This window comes from Mycteria americana, chromosome 3 (genome assembly GCF_035582795.1).
Source record: "Mycteria americana isolate JAX WOST 10 ecotype Jacksonville Zoo and Gardens chromosome 3, USCA_MyAme_1.0, whole genome shotgun sequence".
NCBI lineage: Eukaryota > Metazoa > Chordata > Aves > Ciconiiformes > Ciconiidae > Mycteria > Mycteria americana.
The window spans coordinates 98,453,613-98,472,566 of NC_134367.1; the positions used below are offsets into that span (position 1 = coordinate 98,453,613).

Genomic DNA, 18,954 nt, shown 5'->3' on the forward strand with positions numbered 1-18,954 from the left:
GTCAAAATTGAAAAGTTTGAAAAGGAGTTTTCACTCTCCTCCAATTTTCAATAGTCTGCCCTTATCCTGGGCTTCTGCATGTAACTTAAGGAAATTCTGCCCCAGTAAATGGAGCTTTCCTTCAGCAAGAGGGACTCCGAGGGAATCCTTCCTACTTTCCTATGCTTTTGCAAGTCACTCACTCCACACAGGTAAGCTCTCTTCTTTTGGGGGGCCAGAGCTCTTGGGCTTACCTTCAGGGCTGCAGGGAAATTGGAGAAGGCTGGCTTGTGGACCCCTTGGCATTTGCCATTTCAAAAGCCAGGCTGGGTATCTTTCTACTGGAAGTGGTGGGTTTGATTTGTGAAATCCAAGTGCCTCCGTTATGTCAGAGTAAGACAAGACGATCTGCGATGACTCTTTCTGGCTGCAGGGCTTATGAATAAATGAAGAGATGAAGAGGCATAGAGAAAGAGCCCGTGTTCTTGGGGAGTCCTCTCACACACGAGGAACAGTAAATAGGCACAAGAGGCAGAGTTAGAGAGGCCTAAATGACCTTCAAATTATTATTTCCCAAGATCCGCGAACTTTGCTTTCTACTTTTTTTAAGGTAAAGGTTTCCATAGAATTCATCTATAATTTGAACACATCTGACACCTCTATTGCTACATTTAGGAAATCTGAAAAGATTTATTCTTTTTGTGTAGTAATTACCTTTGCTCTGGACAGAGTAGTACTGACACGGCACTGTACCAGCACTGACACCGTGGCTGTGGGATTCCCATGTGTCATTCATTCTGTTGCAACACATTTTTTTACCTCTGAAATGTTCTTAAACTCTTATTGACTGATCTCATCAATAAGCTACAATAGAGAGACACTGAAAAACAATTGCAGATTCTGGTATGATATGTTGGCTTGCTAGAAAGATTTACTCTTTTTGTGACATATTTACTAAAACAAATTAAATTTCTTTCAGAAAACATATGAGTTGCATTATTGTTTTTAAAAATTGCAATGATTTCAAGAAAGCCTCTTTTTATAGCTTCTAGGCTCTTAAGGAACATAAGTTTTCCATAAACTAAGGCTTTATTTTTCAAAAAGAGTTGGTTTTACTCCAAATGCCAAAAGCTAAGACATTTGAGAATGTGAAAATCTTTTTCTATTTTCATTGGCAAAGAATTCCCATTTCTTATGATATATGATTTTACAGCTTTGTAAGGTGATATGAGCCACTATTATTGCTAACATTTATTTTGCTTTAGAGGAAAAATCAGCAGGGAAGAACACGGGGCTTTGCAAGAGAGTAGAGAGCATTATAAGTAGATTAATGATCCTAGCCCTTTTAATATTCCTTCAAATAATTTGTCGTAGTGTTACAGCTCCATTACAGTTAAATGCCAGTCAGCCTTTCAGTGTTCTAACATGATTTTTAGGATTTAGAATGGCATCATATGAAATTGTCTCTCAGCCCACTCTATATTTTTGCAATAAAGCTCATCGTTTAGATAATTGTTTACCTTGTCTGTTCTTAATAATTTCCCTTTCATTTAAAAAAAATCCAAAACATTATTTGAAATAACGATGTCTGCTTAACTGACATATAAATTTAAGAGTTCTTTTTAGACATACAGATCCTTGAGAATGACTTCATGGCAACATTTCAAGTGCACCGTTGTTGCACGTGCCGGAGCTCGCCTCCCATGTATTGTTCAATCCATTTGTGCAGCGTGCTGATTCAGTGTGTGCTCCATCCCTCCTCTCCTTGCCTGTCCACACAAAAAACGGAAGGCTCTTGGTCATGCAGCAACAGTGGCCACTCAGGTACTTTTTGCATGCACCCGCATGAGCAGGTGCGTTTGCGCTCTTTGAGCATCTGGCCTTTATGGTCATATAAAGTAAATTCCACCTGGGAGAGCTAAGGATCTAGAGCAAAGTAGATCCTTCAGTTCTCACAGGTCCTTCTCTCTCCAGGCCTGTTTACCTCTTTCCCTGCAGGAGAGAAGGAGCTTTTTGAGAGAGAAAAAATGCATACATGTGTCAAAAAGAGACAAGCCTGGTCATAAGGAAGCCATTCAATACCTTATATATGTACAAAATTTCATTGCAGATTCAAAATCCAAGTTAGAGGAGAACGCCGGTAGTTTGATGTAGCATGCGTGACTTGAGGCACAAGTAAACAAATCCCAGACTTGCTACTTCTGCCATCTCTCCTCTGTACATTGGTGTGTGAATCAGCAAATAGGGATGTGAAAGTCAGTTAAGTGACTCACAGAGTAAGTTTCCAGAGAAGTGAAGGCTGCAGAATTAGCTCTTCCCGGATACATCCATGGCTTCAAAGCTTGCTCTCAAACCCACTTTCAAGGTCAAAGTTGCTGTTTGTCCACAAGGTGTCCAGAAGCCATTACACACTCAGACTCGGGTCTGGCACAGCCCAACTGACTTGCTTTCCACTGAAAAGTGGGGTTTTATCCAGAACTCATGAAACTGCATACCAGAAGTGTGCATGCCACATGCATCAATCTAGCTACACCCTCAGCCTTCCCTGATACTACTGTTCCAGGCATGTCCACCCAGTGCAACCAGACTTAGATGACAGCATATCCGAGCAAGTCTAATGCCTCTTCTGGAAGGCAGAGAGCAAGAAACAGCCTGGTTCCTCTGCTCTCGTTTCATCTGGGAGACCACAGCCCATCATAATGTCTGTCAGAGTGTTTCTAAATACTGCATAGCAGTATATCTGTTCTTTCAGTTCCTATCCTGAGGGTCAGTTTTGGGTAACATTTTTCGGCTCTTATATATAATAAGCCAGATTTTTTTTTCTCAGGAGTTACATCTTCTTCTAGTACAAGGCTTGTCATAGTGTGTACCATACTTTAAAGAATGTTTGGTTACCTTACAAGGCATGCTGTCTCACCTCATCCTTTGCTTTTTACTCCCCCAAGGCCAGCTGAGGTGGAAGGTTCTCAGTCCACCCAGGCTGGAGGAAGGAAACCAGGACAGATTGGGACCCCAGGAGGGAGGTTCTAGAGCAAGTACAACGGGGTACCAAACTTAGGTGTTCCCAAGACAGGATTTGTCAAGTGTGACAAAACCCGCCAAGCACAGTGGATGCCCTGTGTCACACAGGACACATAAGCCTTGATGGAAAGCACAGAAGAGGCTGCAAAAGAGCTAACCAGGCCTTTGGCTAATTGGTGCCTCCCTGTGTCCATTTTTTCTAGTCCATACAGCAGAGAACCAAGATAGGCTTGCTAGCTGGCCAGTTTAAAACCAAACAAACAAACAACAAAAAACCAAAACCAAACCCAAACAAACCACAAAAAGATGCAAAAACCAGACACTCTTGCAATTGACTGCTGCATGTGCAGTAGCTTTGGCCAGTCAAGGCTATGCCAGAGTTATTGTACCAACTGATTTGCCTGCGAACATGCAGAGCCCAAGTGGTTGTGTGTCATAGATCAACTTCTAGGCTAGTCACAGTAGTGGCACTACTGCTGACAACTCCAGCAAATTAGGTTGCCTTGCCAGCAGCCAGTACGGTGATGGCCAAAATGGCCCGAACAGTTGATTGAGCTGTAGCCCTAAGCCAGGCAGAAAGCAAACATCCAGGATGTCGCTGAGGGCAAAAGGTTGGCATTCGGCACAGCTGTCATTTGCTTTACTTGGTAGCCTGCGGAGAACTCTGACATATATGTGCATCAGCCATGCTGAATCCCTCTGGCAGGGCATGTGTTTTGGTTGATTCTTGTGGCATGAAGGGAAGTTCCCTCTGAGGGAGGTCCCACAAGGAAAGAGAGATGCCTGGATGGTCACTGGATTCATGGAGAAGTCTGATTACCAGCCAGCAGATGATCTCACCAGAGTTAGCCCATGATGTCACATGCCCAGATGTCATCAGCAAAGATGACTAGGGTACGTAGGGTCATGACTCCAAAGGGAAATCAGGAACTGTCAGGGAAAGACCGAAGGGTGATTGCTCCTCTAACAGAGTCAAGCAGGGCTGTGAAAGATTGCTTAAGTGTAGCTGCGTTTGCCAAAATGCCACAAGCTGCCCATGGGTCTGCCCACGTGAGCGTGGCATTGCCGTCACGCTCTCCTAATCCACAAGCCTTTCCCTGCAGCTGCTTTTCCTTCAGTCTGGATATCTGGGTGAGGAAATCTTGCAATGACTTGCCTTTACAGATCCACTCTTGGTGTAGGGGATTCCTGTCGAGCTCACGGAAGTTAAGGAGTACAAAGTAAGAGAGGTGTGTGGGATTGCTGGTGCACCAGGTTCACTATTGCTGAACTTCAGCCTGGAGCTACTGGAAAAACTGAGGTTTCCAGTGTAGACCAGTGGAGCAAGACACAGGATGTGCTGTGCCTGAACAGCTATAACAACCTGAAGACCCTGACAAGTTAAAGCCCAACATCTTATTTTGGTATTGCTAATGACAAGTGTTCAAAATTCATGAGGCAGCACCCCAAAATCATAAGTTGGGGGCTCTTTTGGTAACATTTTTAGGGGTTTAGAATTAATCATTTTTCTTTGCCATTACACATGACATAACATGATTCCAGGACTTAGATTTCAGAACTCCACGTCATCCTACTCTTGTAAGATACCTAATAAAATCATGTGCTTCTAGAGCAATGATTAAGATTTCAGGTTATTTCCATTTTATTTCATTTCACTTCTTTCATGAAATTGCTTGAGTCACATGACATGAAGCAGATTTAAATCATTTCTGGAAAGAAACCCATAAATGGAGAAAACTGCGATGAAGCATGCAAGTCATATAACCAGTGCATTCTTCTTACACACAATGGCTTGAGTTCTCACAAGAGTCTACTCACGTTTAAATAGTGACAGTCTTCGGTGCCACTGTAATCTCATAAATTCTTAATCAGCCTTTCCCCACAGTCTTTGATTGCATGAAAACAGTCAGGTGACATCAAAACTGGCACTCTTCACTGTGGTTTACATACAGATGCTAGCCACACTATATACTTACGGTTTTTCATTGCATGTGACAGCTCATGACCTTCTGGGTTTCCTTTCATGCGCAAAAACATGAAGGGCTTATAGTTCTCCTAATGATCTATTTAACTAAGACAAAGGAAACCATTTTATTCTATACAGAAAAGGTGAGCTTTGAACTTCAAATGTATCCCATTTTCCCAGCTACACAGACATCTTAGGAGTGATCAGGACAGACCTGAGCTAGGGATCTATGCTATTTTAGATGACCTAGGTTGTCCAAGACCTCTGCATTGGGCTGGCAAGTATGATAAGGACTTACAGGAGATCCAAGCCCTTTTGCAGCAGCAGCTGGAGACTGGTCAGGATCTAAGAAGACACTAGGTGCTTCTGATTAGGCAACTGAATCAATTAGGGTCTGTTATTCAAAGCTGCACCTAAACAGGATAGTTGACGAAATCCATACACTGTAGTGCCCACCAACTCCTGGGTCTGTGTATGCAAGCAATTGTTTTTAGAGGAGTTGCCGATTTTGCACTTATGCGTTTCACCGACTGTGCCTTGTTCAGGAGCCAGTGTTGATCAGTTGCCTCTCTGTCCTTTACTTTTTCCCATTATTTGTTCATGAAACCTTGCAAAGATGACAGACAGCACAAACAGGAGCCAGAGACTGAGGTAACTCACATACCATACCACTGAGCAGACACCAGAACTGGTATGTAGCTGAACAGGATTACTTAGGAGACAGAAGCAGCGATGCAGGAGTAGTAAGTCCGTAGATGAGATTCTCATTTCTTCCCTGTGATGTCCCATGCCAGTGGGCCCGGTGCTTAGTATGGTCATGAAGATGAAAGAGAAGTAGCTGCTCAGCCAGTCTTTGGTAGGCTCCTGCAGCAAGCTACCACATGCCTCCAAAGAAGGCTTCTTTTCCCAGTAAGGATACCATGGCAGGATGTTATACGATAACAGCTAAAGAATCCACCATAGAGGAATGCCTTTACCCCTGGAGAAGCAGCTGAAACTTCTTAAAAATATTCCTTAAACCTAATACTCAGGGTGAAAGGACTGAGAAGGTTATGTGCAGGATGACCTGCAGCCTTTCCACTTCTTGCCTTTGAGACCAAGCTGAGAGTTACGAGAGCCTCCATCCAGATCCAGAATGGAGGAGGAGTCCTTGTGATCCCTGCTCCCCAGCAAGGCAGGCTCTGTCCCTCCTCTGGGACTGCTGGGGGAAGCACTGCCTCCTACCCATGTCACTCCCTGCTGAGAAGAATTCCTGTCTTTATTCAAGACAGTAGCAAAGCTCCTTTTGACGTAGCAGAACAAAACTTCCATCCTTTGAGAAACCAAGGAGTAGCTTTGCATTTCCAGCCTGAGTAGCTCTTTTCCCAAGGAACTGGAAAACACTCCAGTACTTAGTGGTTTAGCAGTGGGTGCTCAGGAAGGAGTCTCTTTTTCCTTGAAATGATTGATGGAATTGGCCAGAATCTGACCTATTAAAGCCGGAAAGTTACTCCTGAACTTTGAATACATCCCTCTCGGTCCTAACTCATTTTTGCCAGCTATAATCTTGTTGAGTGGACAACTTGAAATAAAGTCCATACAAGGTAACATGCAGCTACAATCAACCCTTGGTAATACTTCTGTATTAATTTTTTTCACTCATGAACATTCAGGTTGCCTGTACAGTCCACATACCTATCCTAACGTGCTAAATTCACTGAATGCAAACACTTACCAAACAATCTGGGGGTATGAGGGGTGGGGGGAATGCTACGGCCATCTGTGGTTGTGATAACAAGAGTTAAGTACTTTGCTCTGACTTCAGTTTCCTGATGACAGGAGTGGAAAACAATTACCATTTTCCCAACTGAATTCTGAGTTTATTGTCTTGGAAACATTCCTTGCAGATGACAGAAAGAGAAGAAAGTATCCTACCAGATGTACTTCTAGCTCTTCCACTATTTATCTCGCCTGCCAATTTGGAAGCCTGTTTATTTGGTTTATTAAATATTACAGCTTACTATTTAAAATACCATACAGCAGGACTGGAAGAACTACATGCTTAACTACTATATTATCCTCCTTTGTTTAGCTCTTATCTGACAAGGTCATTATTTAAAGAGTGTAGGCACATATAACCTTCAAGACACAATATGGCAATAAACTGTTCTCTTTTTAGTATCAGCTGTAAAATCTGCAGGATGACTGACAATTATAAACACCTTAGGAAGTGAGGTACAAGATCCCTTTTAAATCTGGATTCTGATCGCTATAGTCTGTGTTGGAGGCATGGTCTCTCTAGCAGGAGCTGTGTAAGCAAATAAAAGGGAGCATACGAAATGTTTCTTTCTTAAGGCTCCATTGCATCTTCCTCTTACCAAAGGATAGTCACCATTAGTAACTCCCCCCCACCCCCCCCCCTTCTGTTTCTGCATCAGACAGAAAAAGCTAATTATTGTCTTTCAGGTATCTGGGCAGCTAGAGAACTTCTTAAGCATTTTACAATAAAGTGTAAACTCCTGCCCCTGTGGTCCCTACATGGCACAATTCAGTGAGGAATGTATCTTTCTTTCACAGGACCTTACATTCTGTATTGGTCCGTTCTTTAAAAATATATGTGATTGATACAAACATTTAAATAGGTTCACCACATTTAGTTTTTACTGGCTCTTTACTGAAACAAGGCATTACATTGATTAACGCCCATGCCATGCCATTATCTGTGTATGATACAATACAGAGTGCAGGTGCACACGTCTGAATTAGCTCAGATTACCTTTGTTCTGATGAGAATGAGGGCAGTGATCCAGGATGGAAGTGAGAAATGCACGGAGGAAGCCAGCACGGTCCTTGTCCAAGACAGGTACTCACGGGTTGGTAGTCAGGCACAAGGGGGTTGCTGCCTCCACTGCAATTTGCACATCCAGAGGGAGCCAAGGAATGCAAGCTCTAGGGGAAAAAAAAAAGGTAGGCATATCGTTAAATTGATGGGAAAGGTCATACATATCTGTCACTCCATCTGGGCAAAGTAAATACAGGTTTTCCTGAATTTTGACAGCATTAACAAGACTTAGAGATCTATAGCTGGAAGGGATTTCCTGGTATCATTTACTCTGTTCCCCAGCACCAACACAGAATGATGTATATCAAGCTATTCCTGACAGATGCTTATTTTTTAACAGCTTCCAATGGAGGTGATTCCACAATGACTGCAAGCAGCATCCCCTCGCGCTACTTCACTGCCCTTCTAACTAGAATTTTTTACTAATTGCTAATCCAAATCTCTCTTGTTACAAATTAAGGTAATTGCTTCGTAACTTTGTACCTGCACTGGACATAGGCAACAGTTGAATCAACTTCATGACGACTGAAAACGTGCTCAGCAGGCTGCTATATTTCCCCTTCCCTCAGTTTCCTCTTTTTTTTCAGCCTAACTTCCTTCTGTCCTTTCTCAGAGCTCAGGATTTCTGAACTGCCTGTCATCTCCATTGCTTTTCTCTCAGCTCTCTCTAGTTTTTCATTCTTTTAAAACACAGTGCCCAAAACAGGACGCTCTATTCCAGCTGTGGAAGAAAAATCCAGCACCAAACACACCCCAAAAATTTTTTCTTTGGCTTATGTATGGTCCTATTATTAACACTTCCCAGAACATCATTTGTCTGTTTTGCAATCCTGCCACATAACTGACTCACGCTCGGCTTGCAACCCAAGTAACCCCGGGTTCTGCTCTGCAGAAAGGACTGCGGCAACCCCTGCGTAAGGGTCTTGAGCTGACTCTCAGGGACAGACGAGGGTAGATCACATCGTGTTGTGACAGCTGGGAGGAAAGAGAGCCTCAGGGCCTGTATCTACCAGCCACAACCGGACTAGATGCAGCTCAAGTAAAGCACTGTCAATTAGTTTGCACAGAGACCTGGGTGCAATCAGTCCCAGAGAAAGGCTTGATCCTGCCACTGGTTTTATGAGTAGATCCTTGCATTCATCAGATCGTTTAATACAACAAAAACAGACTGAAACAAATGTAAATGGAGTCCATGGGCAGAGGGCAGTGGGGAACAGGGATGTCAAGTGCATGCAGGTCAGTTTATACGCTTACAGGGCATGGGTCTCAAGACTGTCATGCCTTGAATGAGAAACAAATTACCATACCTCAGCATGCTGAATAAAGAACAGAGAAGGGAGTTCACTCCACTAACGGTGTGCTTTTCTTAAGGTGTCTTCTTCTCACCTTGCTTCTACCTCCAACTTAGTAGAGGATTCATCCTACCTAACTGATCTAAAACTGGTGCTGTGTCTAAGACCCTTTTGGTCTCCTCTGCAGTCTGGGAAAGGAAGAACTACCTTCCAAGCTCTGGATTCACCCCATTCCAAAATAAATGAGGCATAAACAAGGCATGAATCACCTCCCGAACATGCTGCCCCTCTCTGTTGACCAGCAAGGGAGTGACCAGGACAGCCTTAGGCCAGGTGTCCGGTTCTTCAACAACCGTGGAAAGGCAATCACAATTATTTCCTTAATGATGGGCCAGGCTCTCTAGTCCAGCTGATTACTTTTCCAGGAAAGCACTCATAATCTGTTCCATGCATAGCCAAATTCAGTGCATGTATGAGAATCCATAAAGTTTAGTTTAAACGCTGAATATCCTCTCTGTTCTCTGTCTTCCACACATCCTCTGCCTCTAGCTCTAGTTATCTATAGCAGATTGTCTTTTCCCAGCCATTCCTGGCAACACCTCAATAACCAGCAGCTGGGTCACATTCATGGAGTCACAGGAACAAGACAAAGCTATCAGTTAAAAATTATATCTCCTCTCCCTGGCTTTCATTCGGCCTGGCGTAAACTGACAAGGGGATGTAATTTTTTTTGCCTGACCACATTTTGCATAGCACATAGAAGGAAGCGTAATTTGCTATCACAGCAATTTTTCCCTTTCACACTTGGCTAGCCATACTGTACATTTCACATAGATCTTTTCACTCAGCTGCTGCAAGTAATGGTCCCGAGGTACCAGAAATCAGAGACTACACTGTCTCAGCTTTGTAGAAGCCATAGAATTCTATGCTAAAACTATACACACTTTACTGATCTTATTAAAACAAATGTTTTGGTAGCAAACTCATGAAGTGCAAACTGTTGATGGAAAACTTTGTCGGTATATTTTTGCAGAGTAGCACACGTAATTATACAGTACACATATATGTAATTTTGGTTCTGTTTCTGCAGAACTTCATGCAAGAACTGGAAGGTCAACATCATTCCTTAGAAAGAGGAATAATCAGCAGCTAAATTAGGCTGCGGAGGGCTGCTGTTATGGTTGGGTCAGAAGCTGCCACTAATCTAGAAATGGAGCAGAAAATAATTTTCTCCATCCAAGCTGTGCTTGAAGATTTATCTAACACCATACTTATTTCCATGAAAAGTACTGTACATTTGCCACTAGTGGACACATAGATGCCCATTTCTGACACTGAACTGATCTATTAGTTCCAGTGTAACATCATGGGAGAGACAAGAGATTGCAAATCACGAACATGGAAAGTCTTTTCCATATCCTGGCCTGGTATATTTGTATTTTGTAACTGGCAAAACGTAATTGTGTGAAATGAATTAGGTGATGGTTCGGAGCACCACTAGCTTTTATTATAGCTGAAACCTCTTCGTAGTGACTCAGTGGGCTAGAGTTGGTCTACATTTTCAAACACTAGATGGTGCCAAGGGTCCACACATAAAGAAAAGCTGACTTTAAAAGAAAGAAAAATGTTCCAGTTAATGGCAATACTGGCGTAATTTGGTCTCTGTGTGGTTCTGTGAATTAGTTCAAAATCTACTGTTAAAATTTCTCATTACCTAGGAAGTGACAGAAAAAAATTCTGTACAAGATGATAGTAACCCAAGTGAACTCATGGGTAATTTAATGCTGGAGTCTACAGAGAGAACAGCAATTCAGAAATGAAGTTTCAATACAGGGATGTTACCAGCACGGGCAGGTCCAGATTCATCTACTCCAAAACCTTTTCTCTAACAGCAACTGGTACAAAGTGCTTCAAAGAATCCTATAAAAGCCCTGTGGCAAGCAGGTAGTCGGAGTCCTACCCTACCCTACCCTCAGTCCTACCCTACTCCTCAGATCGGAGTCCTACCTAACACTTACAGTTTGGCTTAAGCTCTAGCATATGAAGCCAAACTTTGCAAAAAGGTGTTTCCAATTAAAAAATTGGTTGTTCTTGCTGGATATAAAAAAACTAGTTGACCTATTTTATAACTTAACTATGGACACTGATTGCAAGATTAAAAAATGCAAATGGCTGCAAACTGTATTTGTGCCTACGTAATAACAAACGTGATAAAAATATCTTTTTCTAGATTTAATGCTTTCTTGAATAGAAAATTTCATATTTGCTCATCTGATAGTCTTACTGGTCTCACTATATGACCAAATTCTAAGGAATGAGAAACAAATTACCATAACTTTAAATCAGAAATGCATAATATCCACTGTGTACTGTTTTACAGCAATATTTGGGGAAAAAATCTGTAGCCATTCTGCAAGCCAGTATCTTACTTTCCTGAGGCAGTTTGTATAAGACTATTCTCTGTGAGATAATGATATTGATAGTTTGCAGGAACACTGTTATTAAATTACTAGCAAGAAAGGATGAAAAGAGAAGGAATATTTGACACGTCATTAGCATTTTTATTCTGATACTCTATTGTTTCAAGTTATTGACGCTGTTCTCTTTTCCCAGTCCAGATTTTCCTGTTTGTACACAGTTGGAGTTCTGTGGGAAGAGGAATTTCTGTCTGCCAAGGATATGCAAGAGGGTGCAATTATCTGAGTCTTGGGGGAAGGGCTCAATTCATGTAGTTATTTGTCAGTACAGATGCTAGATCCTGGTCCTGCGATCAGAAGGATTCTCATAAGGAACCTCTCATAGATGCTAATGTAGCTGGACAGAGATTCTATTTTCTCAGTGGGGAAGTAAGTACTATTTCTTAAATCCTTCTGACCCAAGTCTTTAAGAAGAATCCTTGGATGCGCTCTTTATGTAAAATTGTTCCCTGGAAACTGGGCTGTGACGCCTATGCAGTGCTGTGTCTCTGTGTCTTTTGTGGCAGCATCATGTGTGTAAATAAATCAAGTTACTTTTAGATGACTGGTCTGCAAGACTACAGGTATCTCTTACCAGTAGGCTTACAGACTTACAGAGTGAGGCCCAGTCCATAGGCAACAGAAATGATGTGACGTAGTCCACCATAAAGCAGACTGAGCAAACAGAAGGCACCGCGTTGCTTGTACATCTTGCCTTTACCAGAACTATGCTGCCTCAACAAACTTGTGCACAGAAGCTGTGGTGGGAGGGTGCATAGGACAGACAAACATACCAAAGGGAAAACAACAGTATACCTATGCTTAACTGATTATGATGTTTAGAGATACAACAAAGATTACAGGAGTTGTGAAGAATGAAGACAGGTCAATAATACAGAATAATCTGGGTGGCATGGTCAGCTGGACACAAGCAGAAGATATAATCAAGCATAAAGTTATAGATCTAGGATGAAAGCATGCCCATCATATTCAGACAACAGGTAAAAGCTGGAAGATCTGTCCTGTGAAGATGTGACATTGGAAAGGATTTGGCCATGAGTAAGGCAGATTGTCTGCTGAGCATTCAGCTTCTGATCTGATTCTGTAGCCAAGAGCACTAATGCAATCCATAAATGTACTTATAAATCAGAAGTGAAGTGGCCTATTTGACATTTGTGTGATTGATCTCCACTAAATTCAGTGTTGAGACACTGAGAAGGTTTAGAAAAGACTCACGATTGCCATTAAAAATTGGAAAACATTTTGTAGTGAAATATTTTGGGAATTTGCTTTGCTTTGCTTATGAAACAAATGTAAATCCACAACCTCCTGTGCAGTTCCTCTGCAGATTAGCATTACTTCCCATGCCCACTGGGTGCACTGTGTCACTCTTATAGTACGTGGGTACATCAGGTTCCTAGGATGGAGTCATTTTCAATCTCATTTTGACACAGTTACATTTTGCAAAGTTAGGTTAAATATTCTTAAAGAAAGAGAGGGCCAGTGACAGGAGATCTATCTATTACCCATTCATTAGGCATCTAATGGAAATAAGGACTTTGGTTAAAAACCCAGTTCTGAGAATCAGCCACCTCAAGGTTCAAGTCGTGTCTGTCTGAGCAGCTAATTGCTGCGACACCACTCCCCGAAATCCAGGGAGGTCCTGACTATGTAGGCAAGTACTGCTGACACATGACTACAATTCACGCGATCTGGGGATGCGCACAAGCTGGAGAGTAGTACTTCATTTGTGGGCCAAATGCAGCCTTGTTGCCCAGACGTTGAGCAGTCCTGCCTTAAGCACTCCTTCGCAGACAGAGTCTCATTTCCTAACATTGTAATTGTAGATCATCTGCCAAAGGCTGATTAGCTTCAATAGGCTAACTTCAATTTCTAGGTGTCCTTACAAAACCACCTACACAGCATCAGCTCAAGCCCAAAGCCAGGAACCTGCAAACTAAAGGATACTGCTGCAATGCTCAATAAGCAAAACTTCCCCACTAGCAAGCAAAACATCAAATAAATGGTTTTAATTTAACCCTTTTTTACTGGAGACAAGAGAAAAGGAAAAATAACAACGTATCCACTAGATATGCCTGAATAGTACATAATGCACAGGTCAACCACATCACTCCCAATAAGAGGTTGGAAATAGGTCCATCATAATTCTCCTTCAAAAGCTACCAGGAATGGCTGAGATAAACAGTTACTGCTCACAGTTCGATGTTCAGGCTCAAAAGGGATGAACTGGTGGGTGCATCTATGAGCAGCCTGTAAAGTGGATGCTCATCCTCTAGACTTGGCAAGCAGCTTACAAAAATAAAGCCATTTTGTGATACAGACCACATCAGTATTTCAACCTACAATATAGAACTGTTATAGAGCATTAAAATGGCCATGGGTGTCAGAACTGTGTTTCCTAACTTCCTTTCCCAACTTAAAACTAAACTTGTTATGTGATACAGATCATGCCAGATTTTTCACCTCCAAAACTGTGAGTTTTACACACATGTTCACCTAGGAAACTCTGCTTATGTACCAAGTAAGGAGTTAAGCTCAGGCTAGGGAATAATGAGATACTGAATCAGATCACAGCTCATTTACCAGTTTATAACCATTAACAAATTTTATAAGTTATCTATCTGAATTTTTCGTTTAAAAAAACCCAACAAATCTTAGTATTTACATGCTTCATAGTGAAGTTATAAGGTATAATCTGTTAAACTCTAAAGAGTGATGAGATCCTCAGCTAGAAGATGTTAGGAACAAATAAGATTTATTTGAAAGTACAGAAAATGATCTGAACAAAAAACAGAGTTGGGTAAATTAATAGGAGGAAAATATATTCTGTTTCACTCTATTAGGATGAATGGCATTTTGCCTGGAATATGAGTCACGGAGAACATTATATTCTGAGTGTAAGACGTGGCTAGGCAAGAAGTAAAGGGGAATAGTAACCTGGAGGATAAATTGCTGGAAGAAATAAGTAGGAAAACGCTGAAGTGATAGCAATACTGCGTGAAGAACTACTTTAAGACTAAAAGCTAAATTGTATCTTATCACTTTGAAAGCCATGCAAGTTAAAAGGCTCAAGGATTCTGCTAAAGGAATGAATCAGATCTCAAAGCCTGGCATACAGCGCGTGAGAGCGTAGGACTAAGCATTCTCAGTCTGGGAGACCTGGCTCTGGAAAGAATTTTCAGTAGAGGTTAGATGAATCACCGTCTGAGCTCTCCTGAGTCATTGCAAAACCTTCAGTAACACTTGTAGACCCGAATAAACATTTACAATACTAAATGAAACTCCCAGCTCTCCCACAGAACAATGAGGGATTAGCAGAAACAGCCTGGTCCAAAACAAAGCTTTGAAGAAAGTGAAATGTGAGAAAAGCCAGAGACTCAAAATTGAATCATTATTCATTGCTTCTATGAAGAATCCCCCAGAATTAGGGATGCCATTTCCATCTTCTCTGGTCACATGTAGATATTTTATTGGTACTTGGACATTTTGGCAAAATCACAGTAGCAACACTGGCATCTATCCCCACACACAGTTGTACCTCACCTTGTGGTGGCAGCAGTTTCCATTTGCTCTTTTTTTGTGGACTAGGGTCACTCAGACCTCATCTGCACTGGAACCATCTGGTATTATTGTAATCATGACCAGTAACTCTGTTCAAAAGTAAGGACACCAGAAACACAAAAGCATGTCAGGACTGAAATGGGGAAAGCTGTGGGCATATCTGAGTGACAGCAGGACAAAGCAGGCAAACTGCCAGTGCACAATTACTACATTTTATCTGTACTGCTTGCCAAATGCAGTCCTATGCAGTGTCATTAACAGAATCCAGTCTTAATAAATGTCATTTGTGTAGAGTATTCGCAGGCCCTGATTTGACACATCTATTACTGACATTACACAAGTCCTGCTTTGAGTCATTTTTGATTAAATGTGCAGACACGGACTGCAGCCAGAGCTGCAGATATTACTTCCATAGGACCTTTGGAAAAATATTTCTTGCAGCAATAACTTGGTCAAAAGATGCATCTAGTATTTTTTACACATTATATAGCCTAAAAATATGTCTGATAATTTAAGTTTGATTGGCTGCTATGTTTAAATCTACTCACTTATGCTTTCAGCAACAAAGCAATTCCCACACACACTTCAATCCACTCTGCCTAAATTTTTTGTATTGCTGCGCACATACCCTCTGAATTTTGGCTTGGCAATATATGAAGCTTATTACCTAGGACCTCTCTTGAGGCTATCAGTTTTACTTAGATTCCATTCGGATTTTAAATTTATGGCTAGGCTTTGATTTATCTGGCTTGATTCAATGCCCAGTAAAGTCAATGGAAAGTTCCTATTGACCTAAAAGGAACTTGATTGAGGCACTTTCGTGTGCCTGGTTTGATCTAACATTAAAGTTCTTTTCTTCCATTCAGGTCTCCATATTTAAAGTGGGTTAGGAACTGTCACAAAGTACTGAACTGTTTTCTGAACACAGAGATGTGAAAGAAAAGCATTGCTTATGGGGGTATGCCCCAGCTCTCACTGAAATCAGCAGAGGCTCTTTTATTTACTGCGGAGGAAGCTGAGCCAGACCTGAACATCAGAACTACATTTATTCCAGGATTTATTCCAGAAAGTGAAAACCTAATGTAAAAAACAGATGTTTTTTCCCTTTCTGGGTATTTATTGAGTTGGAGAGAAGGTAGGATCCCAGTGCTGTTCACAATTGCACGAAATTAATGAAATGCAATCGGTTAATTTAAGTTTCCAGAGTTCTCTGAAACTCTCAGCTTTCATCTTAAAAAAAGAAAAAGAACAAAAGGAAAAGAGTAAGTTAACTGCTTTTAAAACTACAGAGAAAGGTGGAAAACAATAAATCCTAAGAGCTCAAAAATAGGAAGGCCACATCCCTCCTCCCAAAATGATTTGTGGTAAAATGCTATGATTTTTAAATCAGCTTCTTAGTTTGGAGGTCTGATTCACTTTGAAATGCTTAGTATTGTTAATACCTCTGTTTCACTGTGCTGGTTAATTATTCTCTGTGCCATGACATTTCCCAAAGACTCTCAACAGTCAGCACTCCCATCATGCCAGAGGCTGTCCAAAAAGTCAAAATTTGAAAAGGGGGAAAGTCATGTAGCATGTCAGCAAAATTAATTTTACCATGAGCTAATATACAAATGGATTAAAAAATGCTGTTTAAAGTACAACATTATAGTCTGCCTCAATCCTTGTATAAAATCAAACTGGAAGAGATGTTAGAAGACCTTCTGCAAATATATCTAAGAATGCATCAGGTTATTTTTTTCTAGAGGGAAACCTGTGTCATATACAGAATATAATATAGCTTTGGCAAACATTTATATATGCAAATGCTTATACATATATGAACAGCTATTTGAAATTCCAAGGCTCTGTTACTGGTACAAAAATTATTACTGACAGCCCCATCTAATTCTGTATATGATCTGATACTCATCCACTGTACCCAAATTTCTTCAACACATAAAAGATTGCAAGAGCAACTACATAATATACAGCTCATGAAATGTCTGAGTACTTTATTAGCTCTGCATACCTCGTTATCTTATGCTACTCTGCTATTCATAAGAAAACTGCTTGCTGTTTTCACAGGACTGAATTTGTGGTATCACCTGTGAATTTGCAGTGCATTCTGATCCATAAGGGGCATGCAGACTCTCCCACCAAATCAGGGGACCACGGATGAAATTTCAAGGAACTTCTTGTGTGTTACTTATTATTCCTTATCTGTCTGATTAACACCTAAGTCTGCAAGTCATAATACAATATTTTAGGTTCATCTTTGCTGGAAAACCTTGATACAACACTAGTAGGAAAAGGAACTTTTGTTTATGGCACCTAGCCTGTTTTGTGATGAGTGGATTTTCATTAATATTTTCAGTTCTGAAGTTCGGAAGAGGTAACAGTCAATGTATTAGAAATCCACTCCTACAGCCAGCTGATTTCACTGGCTGACAACTGATACATGCACAAAGTATGGCAGTACTATCTAAATATCCATCCATGACTTACTTTCATTTTCTGTACATCTCTCCCTACTATCTAGAGTCTAAAAGGCATCTGGTTTTATTTCTCAAGCCAGGCAGGGAATGAGAAGGGAATGTGAGCTAAATTCACAGACAGCATAAAAGTTCAATTTGAATGTTCCACTGAAACCCTGAGATCCTCATTTCAGTCTGCAGCGGGTGTCTGAGTTCCAGCCACCGGCCGTGCACAAAGCCACCCCCTGAGCCAGCTGCAGGGCAGCACTCGCACTGTGTGTCTCCAGCCTGCAGAAGCCCGGCCAGGGGAAGAAGTGTAAGATGCACATCTAAGATGGGATGAATCACAGTGGAAATAGATATTTCTCTCCACTGATGGTAAGGAGAACACAAGGTGATTAGCTCAGACTGGACATCGAACTTCCAGGTGATGTGTCATGAATCACTGTATTGGGTTTGCGTGGCAAGGTTTTGGTAGTGGGCAGGCCACAGGGGTGGCTTCTGTGAGAAGCTGCCAGAAGCTTCCGCCATGTCCGATAGAACCAATGCCAGTCAGCTCCAAGACGGACCTGCCGCTGGCCAAGGCTGAGCCCATCAGCAACAGTGGTGGCATCTCTGGGATAACACAGTTAAGAAGGGGAAAAAACTGCTGCGCAACAGCAGCTGGAAGAGAGGAGTGAGAAGTGAGAATATGTGAGAGAAACAGCCCTGCAGACACCAAGATCAGTGAAGAAGGAGGGGGAGGAGGTGCTCCAGGCGCGGGAGCAGAGATTCCCCTGCGGCCCCTGGTGAAGGCCATGGTGAGGCAGGCTGTCCCCCTGCAGCCCATGGAGGTCCATGGTGGAGCAGAGATCCACCTGCAGCCCATGGAGGTCCATGCTGGAGCAGATATCCACCCGCAGCCCGTGGAGGACCCCACACCAGAGCAGGTGGATGCCTGAAGGAGGCTGTGACCCTATGGGAAGCCTGTGCTGGAGCAGGCTCCTGGCAGGACCTGTGGACCCGTGGAGAGAGGAGCCCACGCTGGAGCAGGTTTGCTGGCAGGACTCGTGACCCCGTGGGGGACCCACCCTGGAGCAGTCTGCTCCTGAAGGACTGCACCCTGTGGAAGGGACCCACTCTGGAGAAGTTCATGGAGGACTGTCTCCCATGGGAGGGACCCCACGCTGGAGCAGGGGAAGAGTGTGAGGAGGAAGGAGCAGCAGAGACAACGTGTGATGAACTGACCACAACTCCCATTCCCCATCCCTCTGTGCCGCTGTGGGGGAGGAGGTAGAGAAATAGGGAGTGAAGTTGAGCCCGGGAAGAATGGAGGGGCAGGGGGAAGGTTTTTTAAGATTTTGGTTTATTTCTCATTGCCCTACTATAATTTGATTGGCAA

At 42.2% G+C, this 18,954-nt stretch overlaps 1 protein-coding gene across 1 annotated transcript in view; it reads right to left on the reverse strand.

The window, feature by feature from the left end:
* Positions 1-7,882, reverse strand: part of SOCS5 (suppressor of cytokine signaling 5) — a 63,754-nt gene extending 55,872 nt beyond the window's left edge. The window contains exon 1 of the mRNA XM_075496244.1: positions 7,722-7,882. The gene's annotated coding sequence lies outside the window, so the exon portion shown is untranslated. The remainder of the gene's footprint in view (positions 1-7,721) is intronic.
* Between the last annotated feature and the right edge of the window lie 11,072 nt (positions 7,883-18,954).